The sequence below is a fragment of the Aotus nancymaae genome, unplaced genomic scaffold, assembly GCF_030222135.1.
Source record: "Aotus nancymaae isolate 86718 unplaced genomic scaffold, 86718_ANA_hifiasm-v0.15.2.pri h1tg000075l, whole genome shotgun sequence".
In the NCBI taxonomy this organism is placed as follows: Eukaryota; Metazoa; Chordata; class Mammalia; order Primates; family Aotidae; genus Aotus; species Aotus nancymaae.
The window spans coordinates 5,225,005-5,242,355 of record NW_026988490.1 but is presented as its reverse complement, the minus strand read 5'-3'; the positions used below and the strand labels follow the sequence as shown (position 1 = coordinate 5,242,355).

At 53.8% G+C, this 17,351-nt stretch overlaps 1 pseudogene; it reads right to left on the bottom strand.

Moving 5' to 3' along the window:
• Window positions 1-2,387: 2,387 nt before the first annotated feature.
• On the bottom strand, window positions 2,388-6,566 carry LOC135271081 (putative GTP-binding protein 6; annotated as a pseudogene).
• Between the last annotated feature and the right edge of the window lie 10,785 nt (window positions 6,567-17,351).

Sequence of the window (17,351 nt, the reverse complement as noted above, 5' to 3'; positions counted from 1 at the left end):
GCACTTTGGGAGGCCGAGGCAGGCGGATCACCTGAGGTCAGGAGTTCAAGACCAGCCTGGCCAACATGGTGAAACCCCATCTTTAGTATAAATACAAAATTAGATGGGGGTGGTGGTGGGCACCTGTTATCCCAGCTACTCGGGAGGCTGAGGCAGGAGAATTGAATTGTTCAAACCCCAGAGGCAGAGGTTGCAGTGAGCTGAGATCGCACCACTGCACTCCAGCCTGGGTGACAGAGCCAGACTCTGCCCTCCCCACCAAAAAAAAACAAAACAAAAAAACAAGAGAGCCAAGCATGGTGGCTCATCCCTATAATCCCAACACTTGAGCCGGGTGTGGTGGCTCACGCCTGTAATCTCAGCACTTTGGGAGGCTGAGGCAGGTGGATCAAGAGGTCAAGAGATCAAGACCATCCTGGCCAACATGGTGAAACCCCGTCTGTACTAAAAATACAAAAAAATTAGCTGTGCATGGTGGTGGATGCCTGTATTCCCAGCTACTTGGGAGGCTGAGGCAGAAGAATCGCTTGAACCCAGGAGGCAGAGGTTGCAGTGAGCTGAGATTGTGCCACTGCACGGCAGCCTGGGCGACAGAGCAAGACTCTGTCTTGAAAAAAAAAAAAAAATCCCAGCACTCTAGGAGGCCGAGGTGGTAGGATCATGAGGTCGGGAGTTCGAGACCATCCTGGCCAACATGGTGAAACACCGTCTCTACTAAAAATAGAAAAATTAGCCAGGCATGGTGGCAGGCACCTGTAATCTCAGCTACTTGGGAGGCAGAGGTTGCCGTGAGCTGAGATTGCACCACTGCACTGCAGCCTGGGTGACAGAGCAAGACTCTGTCTAAAAAAAAAAATTAAGAAAAAGTTAGGTGTATCATGAATGTGTGTGTATGTGGATGCTAGTTTATTTTCTCACTATGATAAAATTACAAAATTAAAAAAAAAGCTTAGCGCAAACCATTCATTGATCAGAGCTGTTTTTGTTTTTTTGAGACAGTCTTGCCCCAGGCTGGAGCGCAGTGGCGCGATCTCGGCTCACTGCAACCTCCACCTCCAGGACTCAAGCGATTCTCCCGCCTCAGCCTTCTGAGTAGCTGGGACTACAGGCACGAACCACCACAGGTGGCTAATTTTTTGTATTTTAGTAAAGAGGTTTCACGATATTGCCCAGGCTGGTCTCAAACTCCTGAGCTCAATCGATCCACCTGCCTCGGCCTCTCAAAATGTTGGGATTATATGTGTGAGCCACTGTGCCCGTGAGCCACAGCCCCTGGCCAGCTTTCTATCTTTCCTCCTGGTTTTTTTTTTTTTTTTTGTACATAGGGTCTTGCTCTGTTGCCCAGGCTGGAATGCAATGACTCAATCTCAGCTCACTGTTACCTCCACCTCCCAGGTTCCAGCCATTCTCCTGGGTCAGCCTCCTGAGTAGCTGGGATTAAAGACGCCCACCACCAGGCCTGGCTGATTTTTGTATTTGTCATGGAGATGGAGTTTCACCATGTTGGCCGGGCTGGTCTCGAACACCTGACCTCAAGCGATCCACCTGCCTCGGCCTCTCAAAATGTTGGATTACAGGCGTCAGCCATTGCGTGTGATGTAATTTTTTATTTTTTGTAGAGATGAGGATCCCACTCTGTTGCCCAGGCTGGCTTCAAAGTCCTGAGCTCAGGTGATCCTCCTGCCTCGGCCTCCCTAATTCTCGGGGTTACAGGTGTCAGCTTCTGTGTCCAGCTGGAGAATCACTTGAACCCCAGAGGTGGAGGTTGCAGTGAGCTGAGATCGGTCACTGCACTCCAGCCTGGACAACAAAGTGAGACTCCACCTCAAAAAAAAAAAAAAAAAAAAAAAAAAGCTTACCCCAAAGTATTCATTGATCAGAGCTTTCTGTCGTTCAGGCTGGAGTGCAGTTCTGTGACCTCAGCTCATTACAACCTCCGCCTCCCAGGTTCAAGTGACTCTCCTGCCTCAGCCTCCAGAGTAGCTGGGATTACACGCATGCACCACCACGCCTGGCAAATTTTTATATTGTTAGTAGAGATGGGGTTTCACTGTGTTGGCCAGGCTGGTCTCAAACTCCTAACCTCAGGTTTTCTGCCCACGTCGGGGTTCCAAAGTCTTGGGATGACAGGCGTAAGCCACCGTATCCAGCTGGAGCCTGCCTTCTTATTGGTAGGGAGTCCTATAGCGTTTGAGCGTCGGTGAGTACAGATTAGGCGCCTGTTGTATGCACACTGACTCCACAGTACACATTTGCTGCGAACTCATTCAGAAATTTCTCACCTTGTCTCTGCATCGTAAAGCTTTTGGGGACTCCACAGGTCCTTCTGCACCCTAAAGGAGCCCTTTCTGAGCCAGAGACAGGCCACCAGAACACCATCCCCTCTCCTACGCCAGGAGGCTGCCGCTCACCTGAGCTGGGCCCCCGGCCAGCCAGACACGGAGGGGGAGGACCTGTCTCCCCATGGCCTTCAACACTGCTGCATCGAGCTCAGCCTTCAGCTCCTGGAGACCGTGCCCCAGCAGGGCAGACATGGGCACGACGTTCGGTTCCGTGGGGTGGTAGCTGCAAGGGTGAGGAGGCCACAGAGTCCGCTCAGCCTCAGGGCCACAGGCCGGCAGAAAGCAGGGGTCCCAGAGTCAGCCACCCGTGGGGCACAGCCTGGGGAAGCTCCTGCTGTCCTGAGTGTCACTGCTGAGGTTCAGATGAGGAGAGAGGGCATCTCCCCATGTGGCTTGAGCACATGCAGGGAAAGGAGATGTTTGTGGAAAGCAGGGTCACCAGGAGTGAGCTGCCCACGAGACACGGGCTGGGGCAGCAACCTCTGCCTCCTGGGTTCAACCATTCTCCCTGCGTCAGCCTGTGTGCCAGCGGTCAGCAGTTCACACGAGGGCAGGGTCTCCAGCGCCTGCAGGGGAAGGCGTGAGACGAGTGTGGGTGCCAGGGCCGGACTCACCCGGGCACCGGGTCCACCTTGTTGTGAACCTGCAGCATGGAGTCCAGGAGGGGGGTGGGCAGCCGCAGCCTGTGCAGCATGGACACGACGCTGGCTTTCTGGAGCTCCGCCTTGGGGTGGCTGACGTCCCTCATGTGCAGGATCAGATCCTACAAGTGCCGGGCATGCAGTCAGAGCCCTAACCCCACCAAGCTTGCAGGCAGGCCCAGGAGAGGGGTTCCCACGGGTTCCCAAGGCCAGCGTGGGGGTGGGATCTACCCCCATGTACAGGCCCTCGGACACCCCAGGATGCGGGTGCTGGGTTTACACTGGACGGAGCCCCACCCAACTCCACATACCTCGCCTCCCGCAGCACAGGTGACAAGTCTGCACCCCCAGACCCACAAACAAGGTGGTGCCACAAATGACCACTCAACCGCCACCTGCCAGCCACTGCTTCCTCATTCAATGCTTTGGGTGGCTTCATCCCACTGTGAAATCGTTTTACTTTTTTCTTGAGACAGAGTTTCGCTCTTGTCCCCCAGGCTGGAGTGTGACGGCACGATCTCAGCTCACTGCAACCTCCGCTTCCTGGGTTCAAGTGATTCTCCTGCCTCAGCCTCCCCAGTAGGTGGTATTACAGGCATCTGCCACCATGCCCGGCCAATTTTTGTATTTTTAGCAGAGACAAGGTTTCACCATGTTGGCCAGGCTGGTCTCGAACCCCTGACCTCAAATGATCCACCCGCCTCGGCCTCCCAAAGTGCAGGGATGACAGGCGTGAGCTGCTGCTCCCGGCCCTGTGTATATGGGCTCATCACGGTGGCTGAGTGTGGGTGACACTGGGACCACTGCTCAGCCTCGGCCCCAGGGTCAAGGGATGCTTGTGGGACACTAAGTCTGAGGCCGAGGAGACAGTTGTTATTCTGCCCCGAGTGGTGCGGGTGTCCCAGAGCCTGGCCCCTGGTCTGAGTGGGCGTCCGAGGGCTTGGCCCCTTGGCTGATGGGGTGTCTCAGAGATGGTCCCTGGTCTCAGTGGGTGTCTGAGAACCTGGCCAGTGGGCTGAGTGGGCGTCCGAGGGCTGGTCCTTGGTCCAAGTGGGGTCTGAGACCCCGGCCTCTCTCAGTGGGTGTCCGAGACCCCGGCCCCTGGTCTGAGTGGGTGTGCGAGACCCCAGCCCCTGGTCCAAGTGAGGTCTGAGACCCCGGCCCCTGGTCTGAGTGGGTGTCTGAGACCCCAGCCCGTCTCAGTGGGTGTCCAAGACCCCGGCCCGTGGTCCGAGTGGGTGTCTGAGACCTCAGCCTCTGTCTCAGTGGGTGTCCACAGCCACCCGCAGCCCTGACTCACCGAGTGGGCCACATCTTCCAGGGTGGCAGAGAAGGACTCGATGAGGCCATGTGGCAGCTGGGACAAGAACCCAACGGCATCCACGTATAGGACGGTCAGGCGTGAGGGCAGCGTCCCCACGTGGGCTGTAACGTCTAGCGTGGCAAACAGCTGGTCCCGCGGCTGCAAGTCAGTGTCTCCCGTCAGTGCCTTCATCAGCATGGTCTTCCCTCGGAGGGCATGGAGATCAGGGGCTCAGGCGGAGCCACACCTGGGTCCTCAGAGTGGAGACCACAGCACCCTCTTGGGCAGCGGCACCCCGGGTGCCAGGTCCCTGAGCTCCCCAGGCACCCCTGGGCCACACACGACATGCAGGACTAAGCCACTGTGGCTGCTCTCAGGCCGGATGCAGCAGGGCCACTGTGTAGACACAGGGGAGCTGGTGGTGTAGACAGGTGAACATGAGATGGTGTGGATGGGAAGATGGTGTAGATGGAGGGAGGTGGTGGTGTAGAAGCGTGGGTGTGTGGATGGGGTGGTGGTGCTGTGGATGGGAGGATGGGGTACATGGCATTGTCACCACAGCTGCTGTACCCACCATGCAGACCACGGGACCCCCTTTCCCTGGGTGAGTCCTCACCACAGCTGGTGTATGCACCACGCGGAGCCCCCTCCCCGTGCAAGTCCTCACCACAGCTGGTGTACCCCACACAGAGACCATGGAACCCCTTCCCTGGGCACATGGTCACTTCAGCTGGTGTACCCCACCAAGAGACCGTGGGACCCCCTCCCCTGGGTGCATGCTCACTGCAGTTGGTGTACCCCACCACGGAGACCATGGGGAACTCACGTCTTGCACGCTGCCGCCGCAGCAGGTGCCTCTTCTTCTGAAGCCCATCCAGGGCCTTCCTCATCTTGGCCTCCTTCTCTTTCAGGAGACGCTGCTGCACCTGCATGAACGATTCTCCTAAAAACACACAAGACAGGGCGGTGAGCCAGGCATCCCAGTGGAGACACACACATACACACACACGGGGAACACATCGCAGTTGGGACACACACACACAGTGAACACATCGTGACATGGACAGACACAAACACATGGTGAACACATCCCAGTGTGGAGACACACACACACACGGGGAACACATTCCAGTTGGGACACGCACACATACATGGGGAACATATCCCAGTGGGGACACCCACACACCCCTCACACAGTGAACACATTGTGACATGAACAGAGACACATGGTGAACACATCCCAGTGGGGACACACACACAAGGTGAACACATCCCAGTTGGGACACACACACTCACACAGTGAACACATCCCCGTGGGGGAGACACCCCCCCCACACACACTGTGGACACATTGCAGTGGGGATGCCCACACACACACAGGGTGAACACATCCCTGTGGGGAGACACACACACACACACGGTGAACACATCCCTGTGGGGAGACACACACACGGAGGACACATTGCAGTGGGGGCACACACACATGGTGAACACCTCCCTGTGGGGAGACAGACACACACACACGGTGAACACATCCCTGTGGGGAGACACACACACACACGGAGGACACATTGCAGTGAGGACACACACACATGGTGAACACCTCCCTGTGGGGACACACACACACACACGGTGAACACATCCCGACAGGGACAGACACATGTATACACACACACACACACACACACACACACACACACACACAGAGTGAAAACATCGTGACAGGGACAGACACAGAGTCCCGGTGGACACATCCCAGTGGGGACACACATACACGGTGAACACATGGTGGGCCAGACACACACAGAAACATGGTGAACACATCCCAGCCCCGATGAGATGCCGAGATGCCTCTGAGTCAGGCACAGAAGCAGACTCCCACCTCGGCTAGTTAGTAAGTTAGCAGTAGTAGTAGCAGTTAGTAGGGTCTTACCCACTCTGCACTGTCAGCCGGATGGTCAAAAACTTGGAAGCACAAGGGCCCCCACACAGGACCCCACGCTAAGAGAGTGCATGGAGGAGGGACACAGGTCTAGCCTCCCACCCCTCCAGCTCCTATTTATGTGGGCTCCCAGCTCACCTGGACCACCCACTCATGGGCCCGCTTCCCCTCTGGCCCAGCGAGACCCCTGTCCTTCCACACGTCTGGGTTGAGGGAGCAACAGATGAGAAAGGAGGTTTGGGGAGGGAGCAGGTGTGGACGGACTCACCTGTCAGGTGCTCAAAGTTCCCTCTGCCAAAGACAAGCTTCTTCTCTGGCGTTCTGGTGGACATGACCATCGTCTGCACCATGGACCAGCCGTCCAGAATGTGCACCAGTACTGTGGCCTTTGCTACCTGTCACTCAGCTCTGGGGACACAAGGGCCACCTTGAGGGACGCTTCCTTTTGGGGTAGATCCAGGGCCCCAACCACACCTGCCCGGTGTGTCCTTCTCCTGGCCTTGACCGTAGGGCCTCTAAGTAGGAATCTGGCCAGGGAAGGATGCTGGAGCCACCATGGGACATGAGGACTCCCCAACCTGCCTTATATAGGATTTGGGGTCCAGGTGGACACAGCAGGGAGCTAGGGAGCTAGGGGTGCTCAGGGATAACTCAAGAACCGCAGGCAGGGTTAGGGGGAGGAAATGCAGGAGGTCTCGGTGCCGTTCTGAGCAGTTTGGGGCTTCCACTGTCCCAAGAGTTGCCCATTTTGGAAAACACCCTTGAAGGAGAACCGCTCTTCGGCTACAGGGGCTTCCAAGGGAGATGTCAACAGTCTTGAGACTCTGGCACCTGCAGTGACTTAGGGATTTGGATTTCCTCCTGGGGAGTGGGGCAGGGGACTGGACACAGATGGTCTGCTAGACACCCTCCCTTCCCTGACCCCAAAAACACTGTGCCTACCTTGAACCCAGGGCAAGAGAAACAGGGTCTCATCGCCAAGACACGGCCCGGCCTGGCCCGGCCCACCCCACCCCACCCCACCTCACCCCAGGGGCTTCTCCCCATAAGCTCCGCCCCAGCCCTTTTCACCCCATAGGCTCCTCTCCCCAAAGCCCCGCCCATGCACCTCCACCTACGAAATCCTCCCCTCAGAGCCCCGCCCCTTCAGAGCCATGCTCTTGCATCTCCACCCATCAGATCCTCTCCTCAGAGCATCGCCCCTTGAAGCCTCGCCCACTACACCACTTGTGATCTTCCCCTCAGAGCCCCCGCCCCTGCGTCTCCACCTGAGTGTCTTCCATCAGAGCCCCGCCCCTGAATCTCCACCTATGAGACTGTCCCCTCAGCACCCAGCCCCCAAGTCTCCACCAATGAGACCCTCCCTGCAGGGGCCCTCCCGCAGAGTGCCAGCTCCTGTTTCTCCCCTGCAACCCCCCGCTGTGTTCACCTCACTTCATGTGCAGCTTCCCAGGGCCCCACTTGACATCGGGGTGGACCAGACACAAGCGCTGGGTCCCCACCGGCAGCAGAGGCTCCCTCTGCAGCAGATCCTCCTCTGCGTCCTCATCCGCGTCTTCCAGCTCCTCCTCGTCCTCTCCCGGACAGCTTTGGCCTCCGTCCGCCCACAGGCCGCACCCTCGGCCCCATGGCCCCTCCAGATTCCCGGGGACCCCACGGCCGAAAGCAGTGAGACCATGGATCAGAGCTCTATGCAGAGGGGAGGTGGGTGCCCTGCCCGGGTCTCACAGGCTGCATCCTGCTGTCAGGCTGTCCTCTCATCTGTACTCCAGGTCTGCTTTCAGGCTCACTCGAGAGTGTTTGTGGAAGTCAGTTACTGAGGTTGTAGGACTGAGGTCCCCCAGGACACCTCCAAAGACAATTAGCAACCAGGGTCCCTCCTTCTCTCCATGCCGGCTGGGAAGGCTCACTCTTTGCACCACGGAGGAATCTTAAGTAACATTTTATAGTCATGGGAGTGACTCCCACACCATTTGCCACAGAACAGAACCTATCCATCATCCACACTCGAGGGAAAGGATTATACCGCAGAGTGAGGAGGGGAACTTGGAGGCCACCCTGAAACTCTGCCAACCACACTTCTCTTCTGCACTACCAGGACCTCCAGAGTGACCTGGCTTGGAGGCTGGTCTTGCACTGTTTGCTCTGCTGTTTGCACCCTGAGAATCCTCACCATGGAGGGCCAGGTACAGCTGGCCTACAGAGGGTAGACCCAGGCCGCACTCCTTCCCACAGAGTGTGAGGGACCCAGGCCACCCTCCTTCCCACAGAGGGTGAGGGACCCAGGCTGCCCTCCTTCCCACAGAGGGTAAGGAACCAGGCTGCCCTCCTTCCCGCAGAAGGTAAAGGACCCAGGCCACCCTCCTTCCTGCAGAGGGTGAGGGACCCAAGTCGCCCTCCTTCCCCTAGGACACACGCTACACATGGCCAGCCCTGGATCATGTGACAGCCATTGGCTAGCATCCTTTAAATGCGGGAGGTAGGGGTGGTTTCTGTAATTGTAAATGAAGATCTCAACCAAAGGTCATGCAATCGCTCCAACCATCTTCTACAACCAAATCCCCACCAGCAGCATTAGTGCTGTGGCCATAAACTTCTCTGACAAGGGCCTGAGACCTGATTCCCTCCCCTTCAGAGACACAATTTGTCGTGACTGCACAGAACAACCCTTTCTCCTGTTCGTGCATGTGACCAAGTGAGGGAAGAGGAGGTTGTTCCTGCAGCCACAGTGAACAGTGTAGAGACTTCTTACAAAGCTAGGCACGGTCTCACCTAGTATCCAGCAATCATGCCATGGCTATTTACCCAACTGATGTGAAAATGTATGTCCATACAAAAAAACTGCATCCAGATGTTGTGAGCAGCTTTATTTACACTCACCCAAAACTGGAAGCGACGAAGATGCCCTTTAGTAGGTGAGTGGCTAAAGAAACGAACACTTCATGTGATGGAATATGATTCAGCAATAAACAGAATAGTTATCAAGCTGCACAAAGACATGGATACATCCTACATGCATAGCACTAAGTGAAAGAAGTCCCTCAAAAGAAACTGGAGAAGAGTTGCTTCCGGCAGGAGTGTGGCTTAACAAATAGGAAGCCCCTATTTGTGTATTCTGGAATCGCACAGTTAAGTGAGTGGACGCTGATGGTGGGAGCCTTTTTCTCAGTGCTAGAGAGGAAGTTCACAGATAAGCAAGAGGAGGAGGCTGGAAGGATCCATGTGGGCATGGGTTAGTGGAGGAGACGTTGGTAGGAACTCAGGTCTAGTTTAATGCAAACGTAGATGGATACACATAGAGATGTTTACATGTATCCATACGCGACTTCTTTGATACACAGCCATTTCCTTGCTCTGTCGGCTGAGAGCGCCTAGAAGCAATGATACCCCAGTAGCCGTGAGCACACCTAGCACCCTGAACTTGGTTTCTGCCATTCTTCAACTCTAAAGGAGCCAGAGCTCCTGGGAGAAATGGCTGCGTCTTGGGCTGTGGCAGGAAATAGGCTAGATGAGGCTGGAGCATCTCCTTGTGCTGGAAAGTAAGGACGTGCCCCACAAATCCCGATGACAGGCTGTGTCCCAGGGGCACAGAAGCCAACTGAAAGCTCCCTGTGGCCAGAGTGGAACCATTTCAGCAAACTGTAATAAACAATGTAGTAGTGGATTATAACCCAAAGTACAAAATAAATATGCATGAGTCCACACCGATGTAAATAAACTGTTGAATAAATGAAGAACAATAGGCAAGGCTCCCATGTCCCTAAATTCTAAATAATTTACATAGATATGCTACCTCAAGGAAATGGAGCATAACCCCCCACTCCTCAAGTGCTGGCTGCACATGGTGATTTCCTTCCAAGGAATATAACATGGGAATGGGGTGGGGCAGCTTATAGGCAGAAACAACACGCAAACGCAACCTCATCCTGAGGACCAAATCCAACATCAGTCAGCCATCCATCATGTGGATAGCTCGCCGCTGCCACTGTCCCAGTGTTTATGGCCCCCACAATTCACATATGCAGCCTAACCCCCATGGTGCTGATTTAGGAGGTGGGGACTTTGGAAGGCTGGAAGGTGATTCAGTCATGAGGGTGGAGCTCTTCTTAGTGGGATGAGGATGAGTGGCCTTGTAAAGGAGACCCCAGCAGGCCCCTCACCCCTCCACCCTGTGAGGACACAGCTGGACGGCACCAGCTGAGACAGCGTGTCCTCGGTCTTGACCTTCCAGCCTCCAAAACTCTGAGGAATAACTGGTTTATGAGCCTCCCAGCCTGTGGTATTTTGTCCCAGCAGCCCGAGGTAAGACTTGCTTGCCCGTGGTATGATGTGAGCGTTGCTTGCCCGTGGTATGATGTGAGTGGAGGGCATTTGCCTCTGTGATCTCCTCCCCAAACCCACAACCCCAAACACGTTCCAATCCAGGGAGACTCTACAAAATACCCGATCAGTACCCCTCAAACCGTCAAGGTTCTCAAAACCGAGGAAAGTCTGAGAAACTGCCAGAGCCATGGGGGCCTGGAAACACATGGCAGCTGAATGTGATGTGGCGTCCGGGTGGGATTCTGGAACACAAAAGGACAGTAGGGCAAAAACAGGGGAAATGTTAATAAAGCAGAGACTTCAGTTCACACGAGGGTATCCATATCAGTCCACTAACTGCGACAGATACTCAATGCTAATGGCAGATGTAGGTAATAGGATAGCCTAGCGTAGGGTGTGTGGGAACTCAGCAACCTTCTCCCAGCTTCTCTGTGTGTCTGATGGTATTCTAAGCATGAAGGTTTAGTGCGTATGTGCGCACACACATACACGTGTATACATACCACCCCATGTCACAGACAGAGTTGTGCTCTGTACCAGGCTGGTGTTTCCCTCAGTTGGTAATGACCCAGCTTCCCCCCACTCCCGGGGAAATTCCAGGAGCAGCAAGCAGGTAGGACTAAGGTGACTCACACACCTTCCCATGGCCGAGCAATCTCACCCACAGGTCACACCTGAGAGAAGAGAGGCCTGGAGGAGACCGCAGTATGAACTCATGTCCAGTTTAATGCAGTTTAATGCAGGTCCACAAAAAACACACAGGCAGGGACGATCCGAGGAGCTTTATTCTGCCTCCCTCCCTCACTCCCCGCCAGCACCCTTGGGCCCAGGAGTATTGCACCACAAGATGTCTACTTGCTCGTGTAAGGCAGGCCCAGAGATGAGCCCACCCCCTAAAGAGCAGGCCCTGCTTGTGCCAGCCATGGTCTGCCAGGCAGCTCGGTGTTAGCTGTATGAGAGGTGCAGTGCACAGGAACCTTCGGCCTGCCCCTGCTTGGCCTAGCTCCCCAGGGAAGCAGGCACAGAGCATCTGGCCACAGCACCTCACTGGCCAGGGCACTGCCACCAATCCCTGCATGTCCCTTTCTCATGAGCAACGCTGACTCCAAGGCAGCCCTGGCCTGTGAGGACAGACGGGGGCAGAGGTAGGAAGGAGGCCCCACCTGTATCAGTAAGGCAGTCTTGCTTTTGTCATTTTAAGAAAAATTCAAAGGAATATGGCTAACTGCTAACACCTGTGTGTTTTGATAGTGTTTTTCTATGTGCCCATTTATATTTTGTACTTTCTGCATGTTGAAAATGTTTCACTTTTAAAAAGATTTTAAAACAATGGTGATTGCTAAAGTAAAAAAGGAAAAATAATTATTTTGTTACCTCACCTATTCTCCAGAAAAGGTAACCTGTTCATACTTAATACTTATTTCTAAGCATTCATTTGCAATTTAATTACCGAATTTTGCATTCAACTTGCATTTTTTTAAAGATGGGGTTTCACCATGATGGCCAGGCTGATCACCTGACCTCAGGTGATCCACCCACCTCGGCCTCTCAAAGTGCTGGGATTACAGGCGTGAGCCACCGCGCCCAGCAGCGTTTTTGTTTTTAATCATTAAACGTGAAATTATATAATGTCAGCTTGCCTTTTCAAAGTGTGCACTGCAGTGGTATTTATGGCAGTCACAGGTTGGGAAGTTAGTTTTTTATTTTTTGAGACCAAGTCTGGCTCTGTAGTTTTTGGAAGCATGAAAGAAAAAGAAGTTTCCAAATCCCCAAATCATGAAGCTAGAAATAAAATTCAAGCTGGCAATTGATTAGGGCCAACCTGCCTCTTGTTCTGTTCACAGTCACCCTCTGCTCACTGAGATAGATGCATATTTGATTGCCTCCTTTGGAAAGGCTCATCAGAAACTCAAAAGTTTCTCCCTCCGGCTTCCAGTCTTCCTTCTGTTGTTCCAGCTGTCCCGCTTTTCCTGACCGAATCATGTTCACCTTGCATATTCATGTCTCCTGTCTCCCTAGAACATATAAAACTGAGATGGGCCACGACCACCCTGGGCACCTGTGGTCAGGACCTTCTGAGGCTGGGTCACGGGTGTGTGTCATGACTCGGTGAAATAAAACTTTCTAGATTAACTGAGACCTGTCTCATATTCTCGGGGCTCACAGGGGTCACGGCGGGAGTTGCTGGGTCAGAGGACGATGTCCATAGGGTGAATTCTTAATTTTTTTTTTTTTCAGACAGAGTCTTGTGCTGTTGACCAGGCTGGAGTGCAGTGACAAGATCTCGGCTCACTGCAACCTCTTGGCTAATTTTTGTATTTTTAGTAGAGACGGGCTTTCACTATGTTGGCCAGGCTGGTCTCGAACTCCTGACCTCAGGTGATCCGGCCTCCTCGGCCTCCCAAGGTGCTGGGATTACAGGTGCGAGCCGCCGTGCCCGGCTGGGTGGATTCTTTCAAACACACCCAGAAGCCACTGCACGCACTCCTGGTCTTGGCAGACTTGAATTCATGGAATCCGTGGTGAGCCCTCTGCTGTCCCTGTGACACTCTGCCCTCCTCTAAATGTCCACCAGGTGCCCTCGAGGCCCTTTGAGAGCAGACCTCAGCCTCCACCAGCACAGAGCATTTCATCTCCACCTCCCTGTGCCCCAGTAAAAGACGTAAACCACCAGGTGCAGTGGCTCACACCTGTCATCCCAGCAGTTTGGGAGGCTGAAGCAGGCAGATCATGAGGTCAGGAGTTCCAGACCAGCCTGGCCAGCATGGTGAAACCCCGTCTCGAATAAAAATACAGACATTGCCCGTGCATGGTGTCAGGTGCCTGTCATCCCAGCTGAGGCAGGGGAATCGCTTGAACCTGGGAAGTGGAGGTGACAGTGAGCCGAGATCAGATCACTGCACTCCTGCCTGGGCAACAAGAGTGAGACTCCATCTCAAAAACAAAAAAGGACGTGAAGCAACATCAACAGCTTCAGGTCAGGCCTTACTGCTGGGGTGGCCCCAGGCCCCGTGGAAGTTCTTGCCAGAGAGATTCCAAAATAATTTGCTGTTTGTTCCAGCCAAGGCCAAGACACCACCTACCCCACCACCCTCTCCCAGAGCGTTTACAGAAAGGTGCTAAAGTCGAGTCCTCCCTCCAACCCTTTGAGACGTTTTTCAGCTGAGGCATGTCTGAAAGCCTCTCCTCTGAGTTGGGCCTCCTGGGAGCACAGCATGCTTTGATGGCTTGGGCTCCCAGATGCCTGCCTCTTAACTCCTTCTTTGCCAACTGTGCCAAGCGTCATTCTTTGAAATTCCCACTCAGCCATGCAAGAATCCAGGGTGAGGTCAGGGCACACTAGATCCTCATTCCTCTTGCTGATTAAAAATCTGTTCTTGGCCAGGCATGGTGGCCCGTGCCTGTCATCCCAGCACTTTGGGAGGCCACGGTAGGCGGATCACCTGAGGTCAGGACTGCGAGACCAGACTGACCAATATCATGAAACCCTGTCTCTACTAAAAATACAAAAATTAGCTGGGTGTGGTGGCACGCGCCTGTGATTCCAGCTACTCGGTAGGCTGAGGCAGGAGAATTCCTTGCACCTGGGAGGAGGAGGCTACCGTGCGGTGACATTGTGCCACTGCACTCCAGCCTGGGTGACAAGAGAGAATCTCCATCTCAGGAAAGCAAAGGAAGTTGGGGGGAGAAGGGAAGGGAAGCGGGGAGGGAAGGGGGGAAGGGAGAAATGGAGGGGGAAGGGAAGGGAGGGGAAGAAGCGAAGGAAAGAAGCAAAGGAAAGAAGGGAACGGGGAAGTGAAGGGGGAAGGAAAGGGGAGCAGAGGGTAGGGGAGGGGAGGGAAGGGGGAGGGGATGGGAGGGAAGCAGGGAAGGAAAAAAGAGAACAGGGAAGGAAGGGTGGAAGGAAAGGTGAGTAGAGGGGAGGGGAGGGAAGGGGGGAGGGGACGGAAGTGAGGGGGAAGGGAATGGGAGGGGAAGGGGGCAGGGGGGAAGGGAGGGGAGGTGAGGGAAGGGGAGGAAAGAGGACAGGAGGGAACGGGGGAAGAGGAGGGGAGGGGAGGGGAGGGAAGGGGAGAAGAGGGAAGGGAAGGAGAAGGGGAAGAAAGGGGAGGGGAGGGAAGGGGGAAGGGAAGGGGGAATGGGAGGTGATGGGAGGGAAGGGAAGAGGGGAAGGGAAGTGAAAGGAAAAAAGAAGAAGAAGGGAGAAAGGAACAAAGTGAGGGAGGGAGGGGACGCAGAAGCCAGGCACAGAAATAGCCGCATTGGTGGCAGCTTGGCGTTTACCTTATTTGAACCCGGTTTCAACATTTGGCTGCCTTTGGCTGAAACTCAGTGGTCGGCAGAAGAGTAGGTTCTGGTCTGTTTACACTTTCTGTTACCTCACAGTTCACTGTGTACAGAGAAACTTTTATGCCGAACTGAAAATATGTCAGGAGGCAATTTCAGGAACCGTAAATGTTTCTTGTTTTTTTTCTTTTTGAGATGTGATCTTGCTCCGTCGCCCAGGCTGGAGTGCAGTGGTGCGATCTGACCTCACTGCAGCTTCCGCCTCCCGGGTTCAAGCGACTCTCCTGCCTCAGCCTCCCGAGAAGCAGGGATTACAGGCGCCCGCCACCACACCCAGATAATTTTTGTGTTTTCAGTAGAGATGGGGTTTCACCATGTTGGTCAGGCTGGTTTCGAACTCCTGACCTTATGTGATCCGCCTACCTCGGCCTCCCAAAGTGCTGGAATTACAGGTGTGAGCCACCATGCCTGGCCTTTTTTTTTTTTTAATTGCATTTTAGGTTTTGGGTTACATGTGAAAAACATGCAAAATTGTTGCATAGGTGCATACGTGGCTGTGTGATTTGCTGCCTTCCTCCCCTTCACCTATATGTGGCACTTCTCCCCATCCTCTCTCTCTCCAACTCCCCACCCCCCGCTGTCCCCCCAATCCCCTCCAACAAACCCCAGTGTATAGTGCTCCCCTCTCTGTGTCCACGTGTTCCCTTTGTTCAACACCCGTCTATGAGTGAGAACATGTGATGTTTGATTTTGTGCTCTTGTGTCAGTTTGCTGAGAATGATGGTTTCCAGGTTCATCCATGTCCCTACACAGGATGCGAACTCACCGTTTTTGATGGCTGCATAATATTGCATGGTGTATATGTGCCACATTTTTCCTGTCCGGTCTATCATCGATGGGCATTTGGGTTGGTTCCAGGTCTTTGCTATTGTAAACTGTGCTGCAATGAACATTCGTTTGCATGTGTCCTTATAGTAGAACGATTTATAATCCTTTGAATACATACCCAGTAATGGGATTGCTGGGTCAAATGGAATTTCTATTTCTAGATCCTTGAGGAATCGCCACACTGTCTTCCACAATGGTTGAACTAATTTACATTCCCACCAACGGTGTAAAACTGTTCCTATTTCTCCACACCCTCTCCAGCATCTGTTGTCTCCAGATTTTTTAATGATTGCCATTCTAACTGGCGTGAGATGGTATCTCAATGTAGTTTTGATTTTCCTTTTTTTTTAACAGACAAGATGTCACTGTGTCACCCAGGCTGGAGTGCAGTTGTGTGATCATAACTCAACGTAGCCTTGACCTCCCAGGCTCAAGTGATCCTCCCCGCTCAGCCTCCCAAGTAGCTGGGAGTACAGGAGGAGGTGTGACATCGCTGTAGCTGGTACTACAGGTGCACGCCATTATGCCCAGCTAATTTCTATCTTTTCTGTAGAGACAGGGGCTGGGTACACTGCCCAGGCTGGTCTGGAACTCCAGGGCTGAAGCGATCTGCCTGCCTAGGCCTCCCGTAGTCCTAGTATTTCAATCTCTGCTTACTTGATCGGTGGAAAATGGTCATCTATTTTTAATGCTGAATAGTGGTGTCTCCTCACATGCATGTGTTTTGAGAATGCCATACAAAGCCAAGTGAGTTTCCTGCCGTGTGTCTGATCAGAGGTGATTTTGGTATTAGAAGGCCTGTGTTACGATTTTGAGCATGGGGATTTGGAGCATAAATGACTAGCAGGTGGACAAGTGCAGCTGGGACCTCGGTGAGGAGCCCTCATCCCTGACTCTGCCCTTCATCCCTGACTTCCTAACTCCAGCTCAGTGCTTTATTTTATTTTAGTTAGTTAGTTTTTGAGATGGAGTTTTGCTGTGTCTCCCAGGCTGGAGTGCAGTGGCACCATCTCGGCTCAGTGCAACCTCTGCCTCCTGGGTTCAAGTGATCGTCCTGCCTCAGCCTCCCCAGCAGCTGAGATTACAGGCGCCTGCCACCATGCCTGGCTAATTTTTTATGTATCTGGTACAGATGGAGTTTCACCCTGTTGGCTAGGCTGGTCTTGAACCCGTGATCTAAAGTGATTTGCCTACTTTGCCCTCCCAAAGTGCTGGGATTACAGGACTGAGCCACTGTGCCTGTCCTATTTAGTTATTTATGTTGAGACAGAGTCTCACTCTGTCACCCAGGCTGGAGTGCAGTGCCATCACCTCGGCTCACTGCAACCTCCGCCTCCTGGGCTCAAGCGATTCTCCTGCCACAGCCTCCCGAGTAGCTGGGATTACAGGCACCCGCCAACACACTCAGCTGATTTTTTATGTTTTTAGTAGGGACGTGGTTTCACCATGTTGGTCAGGCTGGTCTTGAACCCCTGACCTTGTGATCCCAAAGTGCTGGCATTACAGGCGTGAGGCACCATGCCCAGCTTCATTTATTTATTTTTGAGACGGAGTCTCTCTGTCACCCATGCTGGAGTGCAGTGGCACGATCTCACCTCACTGCAGCCTCTGCCTCCTGAGTTGAA